The sequence below is a fragment of the Pinus tabuliformis genome, chromosome X (assembly GCF_031772625.1).
Source record: "Pinus tabuliformis cultivar Carrire ecotype Pingquan chromosome X, CPIR1, whole genome shotgun sequence".
Classification (NCBI taxonomy): domain Eukaryota; kingdom Viridiplantae; phylum Streptophyta; class Pinopsida; order Pinales; family Pinaceae; genus Pinus; species Pinus tabuliformis.
The window spans coordinates 1,542,787,534-1,542,812,971 of NC_142308.1; the positions used below are offsets into that span (position 1 = coordinate 1,542,787,534).

Below are 25,438 nucleotides of genomic sequence, written 5' to 3' on the forward strand. Positions count from 1 at the left end.
CCTACAAAGGGTTCCTCCACGCAACAGCAGCAGCAAAAGGATACGGTCATGACAAAACACAGGAACAACTTCTCCTCACCCACATGGGTACCACACAAGTTTCAGGTGGGCAACAAAGTCTGGTTGCATCGACAGAAAGAACGTCTTACCAGAACCCATCAGAAGCTCAGATCACTCGGACATGGTCTTTACAACAGTACCAAGGCTATGGGGAACAATGCTTTGGAGCACATCATTCCTCCATTCCTTCACTGGCACCAAATGTTCAATGTGGACCATCGTCGACCATGCTTCCCACCATCACTGGACACATCAGAGATTGCAGGACAAGTTCAGCAGATGGAGGAACTCAACGCAATGGGGACCATTGCTTCCTAAGGGGGGAGGAATGATCCAGGTGGATATTGGTGGCCACCTGCCAAGTCCACCTGGACCCCCACCATTGTCTTTCTCAGCATTTTCAGTTTCCTTAATTGTAGCACAGTTACTATTTTTAGCAGTTTTTCGGGTCCTGAACTTCCGGAGCCGTTTTGAGGCCCTAAACGACGTTTTTTTGGAATTCTGGGGCGACCGAGCCCTATTGTTGCCTCCTCCCAAAGTGGTAGTACTCGGATAGATCTTTCTAACGAGCTATCGTACGCGTCAAACGGAGATCGTATGCCAAAGTTACGACCCCGGGAAATTGATGTACCAATTTACCCAAACGGGGCCCACAATTTGGCGTTTCATCTTCTAGGGTTAGGTTTCGGTATGTGAAGGGTTTTCCATTGTTTCTCAACAATAAATAGGCCTTCGAGCCTCATTGTAATACAGTTCGGAACAGTTCAGAGGCATGTAGCCGCACATCTCTTCTCAGAGATAAGCTACCATCGCCCTAGCTGGTTTATTTCCATTTCGGGTTGTAAGCATATTTCAGTATTTTCCATGAATGAAATGAAGCATTATTTTCGCTGCATCTCTGTGTTTATGGTTATTGTATCTCTGTATTTATGGTTATCTCTGTAATCTATTGCGTTCCTGTTTAAATCCGGATCAGTGGTATCAGAGCGGTCTGCTTTTTCTCTGTTTTTCTTTGCATGTCCCCAACGAGGTCGGGATATAAGGAGTTAGGGCTTGAACTGGTCGAACCTTTGCAAGACCAGCCTCGAAAATCCCGACGGCCTCACATGGCGGATGAGAAGAAAGACGAGGGGGCAGGAGATCCTATCAAAACCTTGCTCGAAGAAGCGCTCGAGCGGCAAAGGAACGCGATGATGGATAGCTTTGCGCAGATCCTTCAGCGGCTACCCAGAAGCGACGCATCGGCTTCCAGCAGCTACTCTGGAAACGCCACACCCTTTAAGGTACAAGTAAATTTTGAAATCCCCATATTCGAGGGTCAGATAGATGCAGATGCCGTAGATAAATGGTTAAATCTGCTAGATGGGTATTTTTCTGTTCATGAATTTTCAAGTCGGGAAAAGATTGTTTTCGCTCTTCTCAAAGCAGCCCCCCACGTCAAGGACTGGTGGGAAACCTACTGCGAGCAGAAGGATGAAAGTACAGGCTCACTATTTTCAGCCGCACCCACTTGGAATGACTTCCGGGATGCCATCAAGGAGCAGTACTACCCTGTCGGAAGCTATGAGGACAAATACATCAAATGGACCACACTGCGGCAGGGACGAGACCAAGATGTGCCGGAGTTCACAAACATTTTTCATACCCTTCGCACACAGTTGGGTATCAAAGATTCTGAGCTGCATCTGGTACTCAAATACCGCGGCTGCCTACACAGATACATCCAAGAAGAGATGGTGTTCTTGAACATTTCCTCACTCGGCACAGCATACCGATACGCTGTCAAAATCGAGCAAAAGTTCAAACAGAAGAAGCGAGACTTTGGATCTGCAAATCCGAAGCCCAAAGGACAAAGCCAAGGCGGGGCAGCCCAAGACAACCCGCCGAAGTCGCAAGAAAAGAACAACACCACGAAGCCGAAGAAGGACACAGGAAAGTGGTGTGAGTTCCACAAGAGTCCCACTCATAACACAAGTGAGTGTCGGACCAAGCAGTCGCTCGTGGCGGAGTTGAAGGCTTCCGAATCAGATGCATGTTCCGACCCTGAGCCAGAACTCGACAAGGGGAATGGCAAAGGGAAGCAGATCATTGATGCAGATCCCAGCGCCATTGTTGCCACTGCCAAGATCCAGAAAGATGAGCCCGAAAATCCAGAGGAAGGGGAGCGTCTTTTCCACTCACAGATGTGGGTGAAGGGTTCACCGCTGCGATTCATTGTCGACAGTGGTAGCCAAAAGAACCTGGTTTCAGCAGAGGTCGTGAAGCGGTTGGGCCTACCGACTACACCGCACCCGCAGCCGTACAGTATCGGGTGGCTTCACGAAGGACGAGATCTGAAAGTTCGCCAGCAGTGCCGCCTTCCCTACAGCATCAAGCCCTTCACCGACGAGGTATTATGTGATGTTACACCTCTGGATGTTTGTGATGTATTATTAGGCCAACCATACTTTTGGAGGCGACATGCTGTGTATGAGTCCAGGCCTCGTGCTGTCATTATTTCTTTGAATAATTCATTATACAGGATACCGGAGGTAGCCCCACCTACCGCCACATCTTTGATTACTACCAAGAAAGGCAGCAAGCTCATATCACAGACCAGGAAATTCATCTGTCTGGTTCACTCCCAAAGTAAGGGGAAGATCGTTGATACATCCATGACCCCTACAAAGGGTTCCTCCACGCAACAGCAGCAGCAAAAGGATACGGTCATGACAAAACACAGGAACAACTTCTCCTCACCCACATGGGTACCACACAAGTTTCAGGTGGGCAACAAAGTCTGGTTGCATCGACAGAAAGAACGTCTTACCAGAACCCATCAGAAGCTCAGATCACTCGGACATGGTCTTTACAACAGTACCAAGGCTATGGGGAACAATGCTTTGGAGCACATCATTCCTCCATTCCTTCACTGGCACCAAATGTTCAATGTGGACCATCGTCAGCCATGCTTCCCACCATCACTGGACACATCAGAGATTGCAGGACAAGTTCAGCAGATGGAGGAACTCAACGCAATGGGGACCATTGCTTCCTAAGGGGGGAGAAATGATCCAGGTGGATATTGGTGGCCACCTGCCAAGTCCACCTGGACCCCCACCATTGTCTTTCTCAGCATTTTCAGTTTCCTTAATTGTAGCACAGTTACTATTTTTAGCAGTTTTTCGGGTCCTGAACTTCCGGAGCCGTTTTGAGGCCCTAAACGACGTTTTTTTTGGAATTCTGGGGCGACCGAGCCCTATTGTTGCCTCCTCCCAAAGTGGTAGTACTCGGATAGATCTTTCTAACGAGCTATCGTACGCGTCAAACGGAGATCGTATGCCAAAGTTACGACCCCGGGAAATTGATGTACCAATTTACCCAAACGGGGCCCACAATTTGGCGTTTCATCTTCTAGGGTTAGGTTTCGGTATGTGAAGGGTTTTCCATTGTTTCTCAACAATAAATAGGCCTTCGAGCCTCATTGTAATACAGTTCGGAACAGTTCAGAGGCATGTAGCCGCACATCTCTTCTCAGAGATAAGCTACCATCGCCCTAGCTGGTTTATTTCCATTTCGGGTTGTAAGCATATTTCAGTATTTTCCATGAATGAAATGAAGCATTATTTTCGCTGCATCTCTGTGTTTATGGTTATTGTATCTCTGTATTTATGGTTATCTCTGTAATCTATTGCGTTCCTGTTTAAATCCGGATCAGTGGTATCAGAGCGGTCTGCTTTTTCTCTGTTTTTCTTTGCATGTCCCCAACGAGGTCGGGATATAAGGAGTTAGGGCTTGAACTGGTCGAACCTTTGCAAGACCAGCCTCGAAAATCCCGACGGCCTCACATGGCGGATGAGAAGAAAGACGAGGGGGCAGGAGATCCTATCAAAACCTTGCTCGAAGAAGCGCTCGAGCGGCAAAGGAACGCGATGATGGATAGCTTTGCACAGATCCTTCAGTGGCTACCCAGAAGCGACGCATCGGCTTCCAGCAGCTACTCTGGAAACGCCACACCCTTTAAGGTACAAGTAAATTTTGAAATCCCCATATTCGAGGGTCAGATAGATGCAGATGCCGTAGATAAATGGTTAAATCTGCTAGATGGGTATTTTTCTGTTCATGAATTTTCAAGTCGGGAAAAGATTGTTTTCGCTCTTCTCAAAGCAGCCCCCCACGTCAAGGACTGGTGGGAAACCTACTGCGAGCAGAAGGATGAAAGTACAGGCTCACTATTTTCAGCCGCACCCACTTGGAATGACTTCCGGGATGCCATCAAGGAGCAGTACTACCCTGTCGGAAGCTATGAGGACAAATACATCAAATGGACCACACTGCGGCAGGGACGAGACCAAGATGTGCCGGAGTTCACAAACATTTTTCATACCCTTCGCACACAGTTGGGTATCAAAGATTCTGAGCTGCATCTGGTACTCAAATACCGCGGCTGCCTACACAGATACATCCAAGAAGAGATGGTGTTCTTGAACATTTCCTCACTCGGCACAGCATACCGATACGCTGTCAAAATCGAGCAAAAGTTCAAACAGAAGAAGCGAAACTTTGGATCTGCAAATCCGAAGCCCAAAGGACAAAGCCAAGGCGGGGCAGCCCAAGACAACCCGCCGAAGTCGCAAGAAAAGAACAACACCACGAAGCCGAAGAAGGACACAGGAAAGTGGTGTGAGTTCCACAAGAGTCCCACTCATAACACAAGTGAGTGTCGGACCAAGCAGTCGCTCGTGGCGGAGTTGAAGGCTTCCGAATCAGATGCATGTTCCGACCCTGAGCCAGAACTCGACAAGGGGAATGGCAAAGGGAAGCAGATCATTGATGCAGATCCCAGCGCCATTGTTGCCACTGCCAAGATCCAGAAAGATGAGCCCGAAAATCCAGAGGAAGGGGAGCGTCTTTTCCACTCACAGATGTGGGTGAAGGGTTCACCGCTGCGATTCATTGTCGACAGTGGTAGCCAAAAGAACCTGGTTTCAGCAGAGGTTGTGAAGCGGTTGGGCCTACCGACTACACCGCACCCGCAGCCGTACAGTATCGGGTGGCTTCACGAAGGACGAGATCTGAAAGTTCGCCAGCAGTGCCGCCTTCCCTACAGCATCAAGCCCTTCACCGACGAGGTATTATGTGATGTTACACCTCTGGATGTTTGTGATGTATTATTAGGCCAACCATACTTGTGGAGGCGACATGCTGTGTATGAGTCCAGGCCTCGTGCTGTCATTATTTCTTTGAATAATTCATTATACAGGATACCGGAGGTAGCCCCACCTACCGCCACATCTTTGATTACTACCAAGAAAGGCAGCAAGCTCATATCACAGACCAGGAAATTCATCTGTCTGGTTCACTCCCAAAGTAAGGGGAAGATCGTTGATACATCCATGACCCCTACAAAGGGTTCCTCCACGCAACAGCAGCAGCAAAAGGATACGGTCATGACAAAACACAGGAACAACTTCTCCTCACCCACATGGGTACCACACAAGTTTCAGGTGGGCAACAAAGTCTGGTTGCATCGACAGAAAGAACGTCTTACCAGAACCCATCAGAAGCTCAGATCACTCGGACATGGTCTTTACAACAGTACCAAGGCTATGGGGAACAATGCTTTGGAGCACATCATTCCTCCATTCCTTCACTGGCACCAAATGTTCAATGTGGACCATCGTCAGCCATGCTTCCCACCATCACTGGACACATCAGAGATTGCAGGACAAGTTCAGCAGATGGAGGAACTCAACGCAATGGGGACCATTGCTTCCTAAGGGGGGAGGAATGATCCAGGTGGATATTGGTGGCCACCTGCCAAGTCCACCTGGACCCCCACCATTGTCTTTCTCAGCATTTTCAGTTTCCTTAATTGTAGCACAGTTACTATTTTTAGCAGTTTTTCGGGTCCTGAACTTCCGGAGCCGTTTTGAGGCCCTAAACGACGTTTTTTTGGAATTCTGGGGCGACCGAGCCCTCTTGTTGCCTCCTCCCAAAGTGGTAGTACTCGGATAGATCTTTCTAACGAGCTATCGTACGCGTCAAACGGAGATCGTATGCCAAAGTTACGACCCCGGGAAATTGATGTACCAATTTACCCAAACGGGGCCCACAATTTGGCTTTTCATCTTCTAGGGTTAGGTTTCGGTATGTGAAGGGTTTTCCATTGTTTCTCAACAATAAATAGGCCTTCGAGCCTCATTGTAATAGAGTTCGGAACAGTTCAGAGGCATGTAGCCGCACATCTCTTCTCAGAGATAAGCTACCATCGCCCTAGCTGGTTTATTTCCATTTCGGGTTGTAAGCATATTTCAGTATTTTCCATGAAGGAAATGAAGCATTATTTTCGCTGCATCTCTGTGTTTATGGTTATTGTATCTCTGTATTTATGGTTATCTCTGTAATCTATTGCGTTCCTGTTTAAATCCGGATCACTTAGTGAGCTTGGTGTCCAGGATCGACCAGAGACTTGACCAAAATGTACTAAGGAACCTACGTCCTGATCTGAGATGATATACTGTGGGATCCCAAAGTGTACCCACACTCGTTCAAAGAAGAGTTTAGCAGTGGCTTCTGCTGTGATATTCTTCTTGCAGGCCGCCATAATGGCCATCTTCGAGAATTTGTCGACGACCACAAAAACACAGTTGTTTCCATGCTTAGTAGAAGGAAGGCCCGACATGTAATCCATGGAGATGGATTCCCAAGGTCAACTAGGGGTAGGCAGTGGAGTATAGAGGCATTGCTTCTTAATGGTCGGTTTGGCAATGGCACAAGAAGTGCAAGATCTGATGTACTTCCCAACATCATGTCGAAGATTCGGCCAATAGAAATATTTCTGCAGTACTGCCACCGTTTTCTCGACCCCGAAATGCCCAACGGCCCGACTGTAGTGCGCTTCCCAAATCATCTTGGCATGCTTGCTTGAAGGAACACAAAGGTGTCCCAAGTGGCATAACAGGGCATCTTGGAGGTGAAAATTTGGAACTTTTTGACCCTCCAAGAGTGTCTGGTATGTTTGGCCGAATTCTGGGTCGCTTTTGTAGAGAAGTGGCCAATCAGAAGTCTTGTGCCCACAAGAGTTGAGCACGGTGGTTAACGCCATGATCAATGGTCCACTGAGGCAATCTGCAACATTATTGGTGTTTCCCTTCTTATACTTGAGAATCAAATGGAACTGTTGCAGGTATGTGGACCACTTCTGATGGCGATCATTCTGCAACTTCCCTTGCATCTGTATGAACTGCAGGAGCCGATGGTCTGTGGATGACCGTTTCCTTCCCCAAAATGTAATGCTTCCATTGCCGGCAGGCCTGCACAATGGAATACATCTCTTTGTCATAAGTAGGATACTTTCGGACTGTGTCTGAAAGTGTCTCACTGTGATATGCCATTGGATAACCCTGTTGAGTAAGGACTGCCCCAATAGCATAGTCAGAGGCATCTGTCTCGATATCAAATGGTTGTTGCAAGTCTGGTAATGTGAGCACTGGTGCAGAGCAGAGGCGATGTTTCAACTCTGTGAATGCCTTCTGTTGAGATTCAGACCAAAAGAATTTTTCTTTCGCTTCTCCCTTGGTGAATTGACTCAAGGGCTAAGTGATATGAGAGAATCCCAACACGAACTTGCGGTAGAAATTGGCAAGACCCAGAAAGCTGCAGAGCTCTGTCAGAGTGGTTGGAGCTGGCCAATCCTGAATGAATTGGATCTTGGCTGGATCCACATGCACCCCCGTTCATCAATAATGTATCCTAGATACTGAACCTGGGTCATGCCAAAAGTACATTTCTCTAAATTGGCACATAGCTTGTGTTTCCGCAGTGTTTGGAGAACCTATCGGATGTGGTGGAGGTGCTCTTCCCAACTCTGGTTGAAGATCAGGATGTCATCCAAGTATACCACTACAAATGAGTTGGTGAATGGCCACAAGATGTCATCCATCAACCTCATGAAGGTTGCAGGAGCATTCGTCAACCCAAAAGGCATAACCAACCATTCGAAAAGGCCCTCCTTGGCTTTGAAGGCAGTCTTCCACACATCGGAGGGTTCGATTGGTACCTGGTGATATCCTGATTTCAAGTCAATCTTGCTGAAATATTTTTCCCCCTTCAATTGGTCCAAAGGTCATCAATCTGTGGGATCGGATACCTATTCTAAACAGTGATCTTGTTCAACGCCTGATAGTCACAGAGTCTCCAAGTCCCATCCTTCTTCTGTACCAACACGATCGGGCTCCCACAGGGTGATGAACTCGGACGGATGTGACCTTTCTGCAGCAGCTCCTAAATCTGCCTCTTGATTTCGTCGTTCTCCAAAACAGAGCGCCGATAGATTGGTCCATTGGGCAGTGGCGCACCTGGGGTCAGATCGATGGAGTGCTTGACCTGACAGTGCAGAGGCACCCCTACGAGGGAGGTGAAGATGTCCTCGTACTCCTCCACGACCTTGTCCATCTGTTGTTGTTGTGCAGAGGGGCCCTGTCTGGAGGTCATGGCCACCGTCTTCTTCTTTCCCTGAGGGTGTATCATCAGGAAAACAAATTTCCCGGTTTTGGAAATGAGCTTACTGCATTGTTTTGCAATAACCAAAGAGATGGCGGTAGGCAGTGCTACCTCCGGTATCCTGTACAACTTATTTCCCAAAGTAACAATAACAGCACAAGGCCTTGACTCATACACAACATGTCACTTCCATAAGTATGGTTGGCCTAATAATACATCACAAAAATCAAGAGGAGCAACATCACATAATACCTCATCCGTGAAGGGCTTGATGTTGTATGGAACGTGGCACTATTGGCTCACGCGAAGATCCCGTCCTTGGTGAAGCCACCCGATGGTGTACGGTTGTGGATGTGCTATGATCGGTAAGCCTAGCCGCTTCACGACCTCTGCCGAGATGAGGTTCTTTTGGCTCCCACTGTCGACAATGAACTGTAGCGGGGAACCCTTTACCCACATCTGGGAGTGGAAGAGGAGCCTCCTCCTCCTCTGGATCTTCGGGTTCCTCCCTCCGGATCTTCGTTGTGGCAATGGTGGCGCTGGGCTCCGCATCGATAATCTGCTTCCCTTTGTCATTCCCCTTGTCGGGTTCTGACCCAAAGTTGGAACATGCATCTGATTCCAAAGCCTTTAGCTCGGCCACTAGTGACTGCTTGGCCCGACACTCACTTTTGTTGTGCGTTGAGCTCTTATGGAACTCACCACTTTCCCGTGTCCTTCTTCGGCTTCGCAGTGTTGTTCTTTGCTTGCGGCTTTAGCGGGTTGTCCTGGGCCGCCTCGTCTTGGCTTTGTCCTTTGTTCTGCGGTTTGGGGGCACCTTTCCCTTGCTTCGGATTCGCAGATCCAAAGTCTCGCTTCTTTTGTTTAAACTTTTGCTCGATCTTGACGGCATATCAGTATGTCATGCTGAGCGAGGAGATGTCCAGGAATTCCATCTCGTCCTGGATGTACCTGTGCAGGCAGCCGCGGTACTTGAGAACCAAATGCTTCTCAGAATCCTTGATACCCAACTTCGTGCGAAGGGTATGAAAAACATTGGTAAACTCCGGCACATCTTGGTCCCTTCCCTGTCGCAGCGTTGTCCACTTTATGTATTTATCCTCATAGCTCCTGACAAGGTAGTACTGCTCCTTGATGGCATCCCGGAACGAGTTCCAAGTGGGTGTGGCTGAAAACAGTGAGTTCGTACTTTCATCCTTTTGCTCACAGTAGGTTTCCCACCAGTCCTTGACGTGGGGCGCTACTTTGAGAAGTGCAAAAGTGATCTTTTCCCGGCTGGAAAAATCATGAACGGAAAAATATCCTTCTAGCAGATTTAACCATTTATCTACAGCATCTGCATCTATTTGACCCTCAAATATGGGAATGTCAAAGTTAACTTGTACCTTAAAGGGTGTCGCGCTTCCAGAGTAGCTGCCAGAAGTAGATGCGTCGCCCTTGGGTAGCCGCTAAAAGATCTGGGCAAAGTTGTCCATCATCGCGTTCCTTCGTCGCTCGAGGGCTTCTTCAAGCAAGATTTTGATAGAATCTCCTGTCCCCTCATCTTTCTTTTCATCTACCATGGGAGGCCGTCGGGATTTGTGACGCTGGTCTTGCAAAGGTTTTACCAGTTCAAGCCCTAACTCCTTATATCCTGACCTCGTTGGGGACATGCAAAAAAACAGAGAAAGAGCAGATCGCTCTGATACCACTGACCCAGATTTGAACAGGAACGCAACAAATTAGAAATATAACCATAAATACAAATATGCAGTGGAAATAACATTTCATTTCATTAATATCAAATACTGAAATATGCTTACAAACAGAATGGAAATCAGACTAGCTCGGGCGATGGTAGCTTATCTCTGAGAAAAGATGTGGAGGCTACATGCCTTTAAACTGTGTTACAATAAGGCTCCAGGCCTATTTATTACTGAGAAAAAATGGAAAACCCTAAACATCCAAAAACTAACCCTAGGAGATGAAGCGCCAAACTATCGGCCCCGTTTGGGTAAATTGGTACATCAACTTCCAGGGGTCGTAACTTTGGCATATGATCTTTGTTTGACGTGCACAATACCTTGTTAAAAAGATCTATCTGAGGGCTACAACTTTTGAGTGAGAAACATCGGTCTATGACCCATGTTGCTCTTGGTTTTCCCAAAAAATGTCGTTTAGGTCCTCAAAACAACTCTGAAAGTTTAGGACCCGAAAAACTGCCAAAAATAGTAAATTGTGCTACAAATAAAGAAACTGAAAAACTGAAAGAAACAATGGTGGGGGTCCAAGTAGAATAGGCGAGTGGCCACCAATATCCACCTGGATCATTCCTCCCGCCTTAGGAAGCAATGGTCCCCATTGCGTTGAGTTCCTCCATGAGATGAGGAAACTTCTGCTGAACTTGGTCCCTGGTGAGCCACTTGCCCTGGTGAAGGAGTTGACCTGCTTTGATAACTCGATATAGTTTGATCCTTTGTTGTCAGGTGTTCTTGATCTGTGTGTCCATGATCCGATCAGTGGTGGCTTGTTCCATGCAATCTGGATTTAACTCTGTAGGTGCGAGCTGTTCTACAATGTCTGATGTGTCTAGCAATGGTAGAAAGTATGGTCAAAGGCGGTCCACATTGAACACTGGGTGCAGGCCAAGGAATGGGGGAATGCTGAGCTCAAATGCATTGTCTCCCACAACCTTGGTAATGGTGTAAGGACCATATCGGAGTGGTTTGAGTTTCTGATAAGCTCCAGTAAGGCGTTCCTTTTGCAAATGCAACCAGAATTTGTCGCCCACCTGAAACTTGTGTGGCACCCGATGTTGATCATGTCACTGCTTGTACTTGGCATTTGATTTCTCCAGAATGTCATGGACCTGTTGGCAGATATGTTGGATGTGCTCAATGAAGTTGTTTTCCTTATCAGTTTCGGACTAGACATGAGCCGCATCTGTTGGAGTAGCTGCAAATGGCATGGCCACATCAATGGGACATAGTGGTTGGAATCCCAAGCCCACCTGAAAAGGATTGTGGCCAGTCGAGCTATGGAGAGCTTGGTTATAGCTGTGTTGGACATAGGGGAGGCTCTCATCCCATGTGCGTGGATGCTTTGAGTTGTACATGCGCAGAATGTGTACGATCATCCTGTTGACGACCTCTGTCTGGCCATCAGTTTGGGGATGGAAAGTTGTGGACTTAGTGAGCTTGGTGTCCAGCATCAACCAAAGACTGGACCAAAATGTACTAAGGAACCTATTGTCCCGATCTGAGATGATAGACTGTGGGATCCCAAAGTGTACCCACACTCGTTCAAAGAAGAGTTTAGCAGTGGCTTCTGCTGTGATATTCTTCTTGCAGGCCGCCATAATGGCCATCTTCAAGAATCTGTTGACGACCACAAAAGCACAGTCGTTGCCATGCTTAGTAGAAGGAAGGTCTGACATGTAATCCATGGAAATGGATTCCCAAGGCCAACTAGGGGTAGGTAGCGGAGTATAGAGGCTTTGCTTCTTGATGGTCGATTTGGCAATGGCGCAGGCAGTGCAGGATCTAATGTACTTCCTGACATCTTGTCGAAGATTCGGCCAATAAAAATACTTCTGCAGTACTGCCATCGTTTTCTCGACCCTGAAATGCCCAGCGGCCCGACTGTAGTGTGCTTCCCAAATCATCTTGGCACGCTCGCTTGAAGGAACACAAAGGTGTCCCAAGTGGCATAATAGGGCATCCTGGAGGTGAAAATCTGGAACTTGCTGACCCTCCAAGAGCGTCTGGTATGTGTGGCCGAATTCTAGGTCGCTTTTGTAGAGAAGTGGCCAATTAGAAGTCTCGTGCCCACAAGAGTTGAGCACGGTGGTTAACGCCATGATCGGTGGTCGGTTGAGGGAATCTACAACATTATTGGTGTTTAGTCAATTTAGTGTTGTCTAAATTGCTATCATAAATTGTCAACCAGGAGCTCGTAAGCTGATGAAGTGAAGGTGTACTATATGTACTTAAGCAACCTCTTAGATCTTTTTGTCGTTTGGGGGTGTTGTTTGTGGTCAATTTAACTTCCTAAGATGGAGTGATGATTTTATAAACAGATGAGTGATGGTGTGTGCAAGGTGATTTCTAAATGAGTGAGTGTGTGTAACTGGTGTTTCCTAACTACCTTCTAAACTTTGCAAAGAAAGAGATTGAAAGAAATAAATAACTTGAAATGAACTGAAAGCAAAGAACCACTTTCTAATGGCACTAGTCACTACTCATGCTGCTGCAAATAAAAAGATAAGAAAAACCACTTCAAAGACCAATGATAATGTTTGTCTCTTCCTAACACTCTGCTTCCAACATATAGTACTATGTAAAACACGATTAGGAAGTAGTTAGAGATAAGTCTAAAAAGTGATAAAGCTCTAAATGACAAATTATAACACCACTGTGCCTTTCTCCAACATTCTGCTTCCAACATACATTGTTATGTGTAACAAGTGAAGAAAGAGTTAGTGATATAAGCCAAAAGCTACTCAAAGCAAGCTGTAATTCATTAGTATTCTGATCTCTTAAAGATGAACAACTTATGATAAGGAGACCATCAATGTGTTAGCATACAACTTGAGGAACTAAGCTAGAAGTTAAGCTAGTAAAACAAAGTAAAGGCAGCAACTTATGAATATGACAACTGAAAATACCATCAGATATAAAGCAAATACACAAAACACACAATCCCGGGCTAAAAACCTGCAGAAAACAATACTGATCAGTTTAAAATAAAAGCTGGAAATGAAATGACATGAAATCAAATGGTACACTATTATACATGATGAAAGAAATAAAAATTGTTGAAGGCAGGAAAATGAAATCAAACACTATGTACACGGGCTGTCATAGATGGGGGCCCTCCATCCACGCAACTAGCTAAAAGATCAGCTACGAAAAGGTGAACAGAAACAGTCTTCTTTTATAAAACCAGCATGTCAAAATACAGTGACAAAGTGCTGTAGAAACAGCCTTCTAAAACAGAGTTTTGATAACAAAATCAGCGCAGCAATTACAATATTCAAAAAGCTAATCTATAAGCGTTGGCACACGCTTTATTTATAAGCACAGAGGCAAACTACCCTCTGCGTGAACTAAGCAACTACAGCTTAACTTATTAACTACGCAGCAACACGCAGTCTTAACTAATTAACTTGTGCAGCAACATGCAGGCAGCTTCGTGCACTTTTGGAGGAAACGGTCATCATGGGAGGTAAATCTATGTTTGGATCCTGTCTTTAGCTGTCTTCGTGGCGTGGAGGAAGTGCCAGCTATAGTTCCGTGTCCCAGCTGCTCACGGCTCCCGTGCCACCGTTTAGAACTTGACCGTTTGACCGAGGGAACACCTGCGTTGACCAAGGGCATACGTGACTGGTTTGGCTCAACCAATAGCATACGATCCATGTGTGCATCCATCCCAACATGCCCATGTGGCCCGTTCCTTGAGAAAACACGTGGAGTATATCAAACAACAAAAAGACTGCGGAATCTCTGAATAGTTGCGGAATCGCTGAACAGCTGCGGAATTGCTGAACAGCTGCGGAATTGTTGTATATGTTCCAAAATTCTAATCAAACAGTCAAACATTAGCATAGTTAACAAACCATGATAAAAAGACATGTAATGCAATAATTTGAACAAGTTAATGGAGGAAAAGATGGAAAAAGGAAGAAGTGAATGGGAAAAGGCTGTTGGGAAGATAGCTAAGTGAGTGCAAAGTTGAGGCTCAACAATTGGTGCTGCCCTTCTTATACTTGATATTCAAATGGCACTATTGTAGGTATGTGGACCACTTCTGATAGCGATCATTCTGCAACTTCCCTTGCATTTGTATGAACTACAGGGGCCAGTGGTCTGTGTGGATGACCGTTTCCTTCCCCAAAATGTAATGCTTCCATTGTATGCAGGCTTGCACAATGGAATACATCTCTTTGTCATAAGTGGGATACTTCCGGACTGTGTCTGAAAGTGTCTCACTGTGATATGCCACTGGATGCCCTTGTTGAGTAAGGACTACCCCAATAGCATAGTCAGAGGCATCTATCTCGATCTCAAATGGCTGTTGCAAGTCTGGTAATGTGAGCACTAATGCAGAGCAAAGGCGATGTTTCAACTTTGTGAATGCCTTCTGTTGAAATTCATACCAAAAGAATTTTGCTTTTGCTCCTCCCTTAGTGACTTGACCTAAGAGCCAAGTGATATGAGAGAATCCCAACATGAACCTACAGTAAAAATTGGCAAGACCCAGAAAGCTGCGGAGCTCTGTCAGAGTGGTTGGAGCTGGCCAATCTCAAATGACTTGGATCTTGGTTGGATCCACATGCACCCACCGTTCATCAATAATGTATCCTAGATACTAAACCTAGGTCATGCCAAAAGTGCATTTCTCCAAATTGGCACATAGCTTGTGTTGCCGCAGTGTTTGGAGAACCTATCGGATGTGGTGGAGGTGCTCTTCCCAACTCTAGCTGAAGATCAGGATGTCATCCAAGTATACCACTACAAATGAGTTGGTGAATGGCCGCAAGATGTCATCCATCAGCCTCATGAAGGTTGCAGGAGCATTCGTCAACCCAAAAGGCATAACCAACCATTTGAAAAGGCCCTCCTTGGTTTTAAAGGTAGTCTTCCACACATCGGAGGGTTCGATTAGTACCTGGTGATATCCAGATTTCAAGTCGATCTTGCTGAAATATTTTGCCCCCTTCAATTGGTCCAGAAGGTCATCAATCCGTGGGATCGGGTACCTATTCCGGACAATGATCTTGTTCAGCACCCGATAGTCAATACAGAGTCTCCAAGTCCCATCCTTCTTTTGTACCAACACGATCGGGCTCCCACAGGGCAATGAACTCTGTCAGATGTGACCTTTCTGCAGCAACTCCTGAATCTACCTCTTGATTTCGTCATTCTCCAGAACGGAGCGCCGATAGATTAGTCCATTGGGCAGCGATGCACCTGGGGTCAAATCGATGGAGTGCTTGACCTGACAATGCAGAGGCACCCCTGCGGGGGAGGTGAAGATGTCCTCGTACTCCTCCACGACCTTGTCCATCTGTTATTGTCGTGCGGAGGGGCCCTGTCTGGAGGTCGTGGCCAACGTCTTCTTCTTTCCCTGATGACGTATCATCAGGAAAACAAATTTCCCGGTTTTGGAAATGAGCTTACTACGTTGTTTTGCAGTAACCAAAGAGATGGCGATAGGCGATGCTACCTCCGATATCTTGTACAACTTATTTCCCAAAGTAACAATAATAGCACGAGGCCTTGACTCATACACAGCATGTCGCTTCCATTAGTATGGTTGGCCTAATAATCCATCACAAACATCAAGGGGAGCAATGTCACTTAATACCTCATCCGTGAAGGGCTTGATGCTGTATGGAAAGTGGCATTGCTGGCTCATGCAAAAATCTTGTTCTTGGTAAAGCCACCCGATGGTGTACGGTTGTAGATGTGTTGTGGTCGGTAAGCCTAGCCGCTTCACGACCTCTGCCGAAATGAGGAACTTTTGGCTCCCGCTGTCGATAATGAACTGTAGCGGGGAACTTTTTACCCACATCTGGGAGTGGAAGAAGCGCTCCTCCTCCTCTGGATCTTCGAGTACCTCTTTTTGGATCTTCGTGGTGGCAACGATAGCGTTGGGCTCCGCTCGATAAGCTGCTTCCCTTTGTGATTCCCCTTGTCGGGTTCTGACTCAGAGTCGGAACATGCATTTGATTCCAAAGCCTTTAGCTCGACCACCAGTTGTTACAGAAACATTTGGAAACATCAATCCCATCATTCAGATCAGTGTTTTAGGGATCAAACCCTAATTTCAGTTGGTATATGCCCTAAACAAGTCACCTCTTTGAATGCCTCCTTCCCAGACAGTTTCATGACTTGAAGACATCAAGAAATAGACTCCAGAGGGACCAGCGCAGGTAAGCCCTTGTAAGGGTGCGCTACAGAGCACTTAGGCTTCCTTTCACCTACACTAGGCGAGATTGAGAGAAATTCACATAGGATTTGGGGAATATTCTTATATTTTGGAGTCATCTAGAAGGTTCCCTCACTTATCAACTCCTATGAGTTCGAAAATGGATGAAGAATGAGTTAAGGTGCATCCTATCCTCTCATCCCTTCCTCCATGGAACTAATTCTAAGTATGGAAGGCCATTCAATGCCACCATTTATGACAAAACCTCCTTCATCTTCCTATAAATTGACCACTCATCTAAGTGATCAGGGGCTGGATTATATTGAATTGTAAGGAGATAATGCTGCTATGAGATTTGGCTTTGAAGCAAGTATTGTAATGCTACAAGTTTGTCATGCTTTTGATGTGATGTGGATGGGATCCAAGCTGGAGGAATGGCTTTGAATCAGACACCAATGGTTGTAATTCTTTCTTCTATCTAATAAAGTGTTTTGACCCTTTTTCCCGTATGTTTGTATTGTTTCATAATGCTTATATGTGTGAACTGTATCTGATTCCTTTCACTTATATTCAATAGATCGTATGCTTTGATCGGTTCTTTGTTTTCTGTTGTATTTACAGGGTACTTTTCAAGCGGATTAAGTACGAGAAGGAGTGACAGGATTGATACAAGGGAGACGAAAGGAAAGCGAAACAACAAGTAGGTCTTCCATCTTCTCATCTTATCTGTTGCTTATAGGAAAAGTCTAAAACACTTTAAACTGTTGTTTTAGATACAGCGACTTATCTAGGGAATTAGTATTTATCCGTAGATACCAAATTCTCCAAAACACCCATGACTGCTTGGCCCGACACTCACTTGTGTTGTCAGTGGAGCTCTTATGGAACTCACACCACTTTCTCGCGTCCTTCTTCGGCTTTGCGTTGTTGTTCTTTGCTTGTGGCTTTGGTGAGTTGTACTGGGTCGCCCCGCCTTGGCTTTGTCCTTTGTTTTCCGATTTGGGGGCACCTTTCCCTTACTTCAGATTCGCAGATCCAAAGTCTCGCTTCTTCTGTTTAAACTTTTGCTCCATTTTGGCGACATATCGGTATGCTTTGCCGAGCGAGGAGATGTCCAAGGACTCCATCTCATCTTGGATGCACCTGTGTAGGTAGCCGCGGTACTTGAGAACCAAATGCTTCTCAAAATCCTTGATACCCAACTTTGTGCGAAGGGTATGAAAAACATTTGTAAACTCTGGCACATCTTGTTCCCTTCCCTGTTGCAGCGTTGTCCACTTTATGTATTTATCCTCATAGCTCCCGACATGGTAGTACTGCTCCTTGATGGCATCCCAGAACGAGTTCCAAGTGGGTGCGGCTGAAAACAGTGAGTTCGTACTTTCATCCTTCTAATCACAGTAGGTTTCCCACCAGTCTTTGACGTGGAGGACTGCTTTGAGAAGTGCAAAAGTGATCTTTTCCCGGCTGAAAAAATCATGGACGGAAAAAATCCTTCTAGTAGATTTAACCATTTATCTACAACGTTTGCATCTATCTGACCCTCAAATATGGGAATGTCAAAGTTAACTTGTACCTTAAAGGGTGTGGCGCTTCCAAAGTAGCTGCCAGAAGTAGATGTGTCGCCCTTGGGTAGCCGCTGAAAGATCTGGGCAAAGTTGTCCATCATCGCGTTCCTTCGTCGCTCAAGGGCTTCTTCAAGCAAGATTTTAATAGGATCTCCTGCCCCTTCGTCTTTCTTTTCATCCGCCATGGGAGGCCGTCGAGATTTGTGAGGCTTGTCTTGCAAAGGTTTTACCAGTTCAAGCCCTAACTCCTTATATCCCAACCTCGTTCGGGACATGCAAAGAAAAACAGAGAAAGAGCAGATCGCTCTGATACCACTGACCCAGATTTGAACAGGAACGCAACAAATTACAAATATAACTATAAATACAAATATGCAGTAGAAATAATACTTCATTTCATTAATATCAAATACTGAAATATGCTTACAAACAGAATGGAAATAAGACTAGCTTGGGCAATGGTAGCTTATCTCTGAGAAGAGATGTGGCAGCTACATGCCTCTGAACTGTGTTACAATGAGGCTCCAAGGCCTATTTATTATTGAGAAACAATGGAAAACCCTAAACATCCAAAAACCTAACCCTGGGAGATGAAGCGCCAAACTATGGGCCCTGTTTGGGTAAATTGGTACATCAACTTCTCGAGGTCGTAACTTTGGCAGACGATCACCGTTTGATGCGCACAATAGCTTGTTAGAAAGATCTATTCGGGGACTACAACTTTTGAGTGAGAAACATTGGTCAATGACCCATATTGCTCTCGGTTTTCCCAAAAAACGTCGTTTAAGGCCTCAAAACAGCTCCAGAAGTTTAGAACCCAAAAAACTGCCAAAAATAGTAAATTGTGCTACAAATAAGGAAACTGAAAAACCGAAAGTAACAATGGTGGGGGTCCAAGTGAAACAGGCAGGTGGCTACCAATGTCCACCTGGATCAGGCCCGGAGAAGCTAAGTTGCTCGGTCGGAATGATTTTCCAAAAATGGCTAAGTGTGGGATAAGTGATGAACTGTGATAAACCTTGACTGTGATCACACACTTAGCATACTTTGGCAACATGGCAACATAGATCATCCAAACCAATGTTGCAAACATCTCAATAACATCCCGATTTTATCTCGAAATCACGATTTTTTGGCCAAACCGATGTTTGCCGATTTTTAACAATATTTTAATGGTATCTTGATTTTGCCGATGTTTGCCGATTTTTACGATTTTTAAGTTTTCCAGACCCTTGTCGATTTTATCCCAATGCCAATGTTCGCAACATTGATCTAAACACATGAAGAAAGAATTTCCCTCTGTGTGACTGCCTTGCGACAAGATACGACAAGTGCTACACTTAAAATAGACTTTAGGACGACCATGACGACACTTGTGCGACAGTGCTCAAGACTTTATGTATAGATGCGACAAATGTTTACATGGTTAAGACAACTCATATACACAAAGACCGACCTTCGAAACCATCAAAATAGGCTTGCAAACATGCCAAAAGATGACAGTTAACCCAACATGCGAAACGGACCAAAGAACTGCAAAAAAACTCATGGAATGAGCTCTAGTGTTGCAACAACAATGTAAAAGACCAAGTAAGGCTCCGAAATTGAGTGTAAGCCAAAATTTTGGAGGGTATTGCAGAAACTACAGCGCTTGGCGACACACTGGTTGAACTCCAGCTTCTCTGTGTTGGTTAACTTCTTCTATGCAAGGCCTTGGTTCTTCAAGGAGTATTGATTCATTGTGCAGATTACTTTGGCCTTCCCACTTACCCCACGAACAGACACGGTCTCCTCTATACCTTCTCGATTGAACACAACATAAGATTCAACATAATCACAATGTTTCGAGTTAAGAAGAGTCGAGCTTAAGATTTTCACAGTATAATTTTTCATCTCTGGTGTTGCTCCGCTACCAGCAAGTCTCAACAGTACTTTCAGGCCTCCACCATAATTCTGTTTTAATAGATAGCATTTTGTGGTTTCTAGAAAAAACAGATCAATCACCTCGTCAATACTTTCAAGCCTCCACCACAACAATCACCCGGCCTGCCAGTGCCGAATGATGCCAAATGAAGCCACCCTTCAGCGACCGCTTCAGTGTGCATCTCTGCCCTCTTTAGTGGTGATGCACGATTAAAATAACTTGATTATTTGTCACTCGGGAGTCCTCTTAATTCACATGGACTACTTGTCCGACCTCACCAACGGGTCACAAGGGCAATACGGATAGAAAAATAGGCTAAAAGCAATCGCAAATTACCTCGAAAATACCCACTAGGACTAGGGTTAGAGTTTAGGCTATGGAAAAGCAAAATTCTTTTAGACCTTGGCTGTAAGTCCAAATCTACAGACCACCTTTGATCATATGCAAGTCGGACCCCAATTTTAGCACCTTTCACCAAAATTATGGCGATTGCACGGCTGCCCTGAAGCCTTCAACCCATCAGGTTGGCCTCCAAATATCAACACGAACATTGAAACCGGAAACAACACCCACGGCCTTGCCTGGACATAAAACGAGACCATGGCCTTATGGCCGTCAGACGAACCAAAAAGGCGGGTCCTCTCCAAACATCGAATATCCAAGAATTAAGAAAATGCACCTAAAATTGGGGTCTACTTTGAAATACCTAAACTCGTACGTGTATTCCGACACAAAACCCTGCCCACCAAAAATAACATCTTTTCTGGAAATTCTTATTCTCAGAATAGAGTAATTCCAGCTGAAAAAGGACGTATATTTCACATACTTTCGACTTGAAGACTTGCACAACACGAATCACGTACCAACCTGATCGATTGAGCTGTTGTTCGGATGGCGTGAGGAGGGCTTTATTCTCGTTATCAGTGAGGGCCGATGAATGAGAAATGGAAATTTCCGAAAGAAAATAAAAGAAAAAAACATACAAATACATGAGCAAGGGCAACATTCAATTCGTCACGCAGGTCGGGCCGATTCACCTCGAAGAACCCTCGCGAAAAAAATCTATGCTCTCTATTTTTCATTGCGATTATTTAATAAAAGGGGTTTTTAATGCGTCAGAATTTTGAAAAAGAGCTTACTTGATTGAAGCCCCAAGTTATTCGCAAGCGAGGGTTCAATTCTTCTTGGTGCATCAGAGTAAAGTTATTCGCCAGCGAGGGTTTTATTTTTATTTTAAATATGAAAATTTGTTTTCAAACAATTCTTTTTTTTAAAGAAATGAAAATTAAATAATTTAATCAATTTTTTCATAAAAGTAATTTATAACAAAAAGAGGTTATTGGAGCTAGTATTTTGTGGAGGGCAAAGATTTTGATTGCTCAATTAAGAATTAAGTCGCATCAATTTTGGTGTGAAATAGTATGGAAAAGGCTTAAAGAAATTTGGGAAGAACAAGGTGTACATTTTGCACATTTGAACACTTGAATCGGAAAAATATTTTATTTTAAAATGTGATGCAGTGAAAGACATCAGCAAAAATTATGGAAATATGTCTTTTCAGCGAAAAGATGGTTGGAAAATTAAATCAAAACAACATCAATTTCAAAACAAACAAAAAAAATTGAAAAAACTAAAAACACCACCCAAAAGTTCCACTAAATATTTTTAATCTTATAAACATTAAAATATCATATCATTTCATTTCACAACAAAAATTCAATTCACATATTTTCACAGTTACAAATATTTTCAACCAAACAAAAATTCAATTCACATATTTTTCCAGTTATATTTTATAAATATTTTCAACAAACATAAATAGCTACGTAGCCACGTAGCAAAGCGATCAGGGTAAATAAACGTTAACAACCATGACTACAATTCCACACATGCGAGTAGATCATATTATCAAATTATTACAAAAGCTGATCATTACCGTGAAGTCTCTACATCATAATCCACCCAATTATCAGGTAAATTGTCATTTTTATCATAATGGCGCCCCAAATTGCCATTAAGTCGCTGAAGCGGCCTCCTCGTTTGCTTAGCAACACCAACAACAAACCCGCGCCACCACATGACAACGAGATGGACGTAACGACGAGGGTCGACAATGTCTTGATTACCCTATTAACCAGGGTTTTGGTCGCCTGTTTAGTCAACTCATCCAGCGCTTGCTCGATCACACTGAAACTTGCCCCCATCTTGTTACACCCTCTGCCTTTCCTGCTAATGGCAGCCTTTTTAAGTTTCTGACTCGCTTGCAATGAGCATTAATTTAGTTTTGGACTCGCTCGCTATGAGAATTTATAGAAAGTTATTACGGTGAATGGGGTAGAAACTACACAAATTTGTGTAGATTAAATAATCCCAAATGTTTTTGTTGTTATTACCGGGTATATCATTATCAACATTTGTGTAGATTAAATAATCTACAATGTTGATAATGATATACCCGGTAATAACAACAAATGTTCAAATGTTGATAATGATATAACCGGTAATAACAACAAATTTGGGTAGATTAAATAATCCCAAATGTTGATAATGATATACCGGGGATTATTTAATCTACACAAGTTTGTTGTTATTACCGGTTATATCATTATCAACATTTGAACATTTGTTGTTATTACCGGGTATATCATTATCAACATTTGTGTAGATTATTATTACCGGGTATATCATTATCAACATTGTAGATTATATTACCGGGTATATCATTATCAACATTGTAGATTATTTAATCTACACAAATGTTGATAATGATATACCCGGTAATAACAACAAATGTTCAAATGTTGATAATGATATAACCGGTAATAACAACAAACTTGTGTAGATTAAATAATCCCCGTATATCATTATCAACATTTGGGATTATTTAATCTACCCAAATTTGTTGTTATTACCGGTTATATCATTATCAACATTTGAACATTTGTTGTTCTTACCGGATATATCATTATCAACATTGTAGATTATTTAATCTACACAAATTTATTTAATCTACCCCATTCACCGTAATAACTTTCTATAAATTCTCATAGCGAGCGAGTCCAAAACAAAATTAATGCTAATTGCAAGCGAGTCAGAAACTTAAAAAGGCTGCCATTAGCAGGAAAGGCAGAGGGTGTAACAAGATGGGGGCAAGTTTCAGTCTGATCGAGCAAGCGCTGGATGAGTTGACTAAACAGGCGACCAAAACCCTGGTTAATAGGGTAATCAAGACATTGTCGACCCTCGGCGTTACGTCCATCTCGTTGTCATGTGGTGGCGCGGGTTTGTTGTTGGTGTTGCTAAGCAAACGAGGAGGCCGCTTCAGCGACTTAATGGCAATTTGGGGCGCCATTATGATAAAAATGACAATTTACCTGATAATTGGGTGGATTATGATGTAGAGACTTCACGGTAATGATCAGCTTTTGTAATAATTTGATAATATGATCTACTCGCATGTGTGGAATTGTAGTCATGGTTGTTAACGTTTATTTACCCTGATCGCTTTGCTACGTGGCTACTTAGCTATTTATGTTTGTTGAAAATATTTATAAAATATAACTGGAAAAATATGTGAATTGAATTTTTGTTTGGTTGAAAATATTTATAAAATATAACTGTGAAAACATGTCAATTGAATTTTTGTTGTGAAATGAAATGATATGATATTTTAATGCTTATAAGATTAAAAATATTTAGTGGAACTTTTGGTTGGTGTTTTTAGTTTTTTCAATTTTTTTTGTTTGTTTTGAAATTGATGTTGTTGTTTTGCTAACATATTTCTATAATTTTTGCTGATGTCTTTCACTGCATCACATTCTAAAATAAAATATTTTTCCGATTCAAATGTGCAAGAATGTACACCTTGTTCTCCCCAAGTTTCTTTAGGCCTTTTCCATACTGTTTCACACCAAAATTGATGCGACTTAGTTCTTAATTGAGCAATAAAAATCTTTGCCCTCCACAAAATGCTAGCTCCAATAACCTCTTTTTGTTATAAATTACTTTTATGAAAAAATTGATTGAATTATTTAATTTTCATTTCTTTTAAACAAAAAAAATTGTTTGAAAACAAATTTTCATATTTAAAATAAAAATAAAACCCTCGCTGGCGAATAACTTTACTCTGATGCACCAAGAAGAATTGAACCCTCCTTGCGAATAACTTGGGGCTTCAATCAACTAGGCACTTTTTCAAAATTCTTACGCATTAAAAACCCCTTTTATTAAATAATCCCAAATGTTTGTCCTTGCAAAATTTCACACATCGCATAAGTTAGTCTAGAATGTGTGTGTGTATATATATAGAGAGAGAGAGAAAGATGAGCATAGTCTAGACAGAGAGAGCTAAGTTTTTCATATTAAAAAAATATTTTTTTATACAAAATTATATTTTTATATTATTTTTCTAAGTTGGTGAAGTAATATTTCAATTGCATTTTGCAGACATGGGTTCACTTACGGTTTTCTTCAACTATTTAAATAAATTGAAAACATAAAAGTACCCTTTGGAAGAGGACTCATAAACGAAGATAATGGTATTTTTTGAAATTTTTTCGTTGTGTATATTTTATGATATTGATTTTTTATTCAACCTTTTTAAAATTGTTCAAAAAAATTCCAAGCATTATGTTTAAAAGAAATTAGATAAAAAATATCATATGAATTTCAAAATGTCAAAACTCATATGGCATTCTATAGAGGGTTCCTTCCCAAATCCAACATGATCAACTCTGCCACTTAAAGACAAATTCTGCGGCTAGGGTACAAAATGGTGTTGCAGAGAAATCCATAGAAGAGGAGCCAAAACTCTGTTTTTAGGCCCTCAACAGCTCGATCGAGCGCTTAAAACGCTCAATCAAGTGTTTGAAATTCAAATTTCAAATGGCTTGATCGAGGATTTAAGAAACCCTCAATTGAGCCCTTAACGTGGTTAAATAGAGGCTCAATCGAGCTATCATAATTATCTTAAAAAAAAAAAAAAAAAACGAAGTCTCTCAATACTTGTCTATAACCAAATTATAAAATTTATTTATTCCACAAAAATATTTTTTTAAAATATTTAAATATATTCTAAACTCTAATTTTCCTTAATTGTAGTTCCAAATTTTATTTTATTTTACCAAGTACATAACTATAATAATATATAGCTAACTTTCTATAAAAGGTTTTAGCTTTGCTTTTCAATTTTGAAATTCTTAAAAAAATAATTTGTTTATTGTTTTGATTTTAAATATAACATATTTTATGCTGAATCATTTTCTAATTTTTTAATGTATAAATTTACAATAAAAATAAATCAAATTATGGTAAATAAATAAATAAAACAACAAACTAAACTAAACTAAACTAAAATTTATAATATTATTATTTTAAAAATAATTTCATACACATTTAAATCTAGATTAATCAAATAATATTTTAAAATTTATGATTTCCTTATATTTTTATTATTTTAAAAATATATATTGCAAATCTAAGTGAAGAGTAA

The 25,438-nt window shown here is 42.8% G+C and overlaps 1 long non-coding RNA gene across 7 annotated transcripts in view; it reads right to left on the reverse strand.

Moving 5' to 3' along the window:
• Positions 1–22,107, reverse strand: part of LOC149145933 (uncharacterized) — a 50,369-nt gene extending 28,262 nt beyond the window's left edge. The window contains exon 1 of one of the 7 annotated variants that reach the window (XR_016265277.1): positions 21,884–22,107. This is a non-coding gene — a long non-coding RNA (uncharacterized LOC149145933). Of the gene's footprint in view, positions 1–20,027; positions 20,782–20,810; positions 21,060–21,086; positions 21,175–21,883 lie in introns of those variants that run through there. The other 6 variants (XR_016265280.1, XR_016265281.1, XR_016265276.1 and 3 more) reach the window with 6 other exon arrangements.
• Between the last annotated feature and the right edge of the window lie 3,331 nt (positions 22,108–25,438).